Genomic DNA, 985 nt, shown 5'->3' with positions numbered 1-985 from the left:
TGGTGGGTGGTTGGGCCGAGCTATGAGGATGGTGGTCCAAGTTACGTAACAGTATTGGTCTCAAAACTAGAATCCCTACCTAATGGCTAGTAGTGGTTGCCATCAAACTACAAATCACATCACGCATTAAAATCACATGTCATTAGCATCACGGACGAGCCTCTATATATTTCATAAATAGTGAGATTGTGAGCCGTGAGAGAGGGATTATCTTTATTCTAACTGTGTAGCTTTCTTTCTAGTTCTGCTCTATAGTGAGTATGGCTTTAATCCTCAGTAATCACTTCGAAACCCCAAATGAAGAGAAAGAAGAAGAAAACTGTATATTGGCGGCCATGCAATTGGCAAGTGCTTCAGTGCTTCCTATGGCCTTGAAAGTCACTACAGAACTAGATGTGTTCGAGATCATATCTAGAGTTGGCCTTGATGTGTACCTCTCAGCTTCAAAGATTGCCTTGCACCTTCACATTGTAAACCTAGATGCAACAACCATGCTCGACCGCATCATGTCTCTATTGACGAGCTACTCTGTTCTGAAATGCTCTCTCGTCAACCGAGACAATGACCAAGTTGAAAGACGTTATGGCTTGGCTCCTGTTTGCATTTTTTTCACTAACAACCAGGATGGAATGTCGCTTCAACCCCTGCTTCTAATGATTCAGGACAAGTTGATCATCATGGGGACTGATCAGGAGATTGTAACACATATGAACTTCGTGATCATAAACTTGCTTTATTAGGTGTTAGACAATGTATTCCCTTAGCTCCAATCAGCATGATGTACATTATGACATTTATTGTAAATGAATAAAGTACATATTTGATTCATGTTATTATGGTGTGTTTCTGTGTAATACGCTTAAATAGGACACATATAAGACTCGTGTTAGTTCAGAATCTTCAAAATCGTTGGATAGATCTGGGGAGATTTATCTTACCAAGGCTGAAACTGATGTACCGCCAAGTTGGTTAGGGTGACTTGTCT

General features: G+C 40.5%; 1 pseudogene; it reads left to right on the top strand.

Moving 5' to 3' along the window:
* The first annotated feature begins 260 nt into the window (after positions 1-260).
* LOC148851967 (caffeic acid 3-O-methyltransferase 1 pseudogene) lies at positions 261-740 on the top strand (annotated as a pseudogene).
* Positions 741-985: the final 245 nt, after the last annotated feature.

This window comes from Nelumbo lutea, chromosome 5 (genome assembly GCF_056320005.1).
Source record: "Nelumbo lutea isolate HS-2025 chromosome 5, American lotus-T2T, whole genome shotgun sequence".
NCBI lineage: Eukaryota > Viridiplantae > Streptophyta > Magnoliopsida > Proteales > Nelumbonaceae > Nelumbo > Nelumbo lutea.
This window is presented reverse-complemented; position numbering and strand designations above follow the sequence as displayed.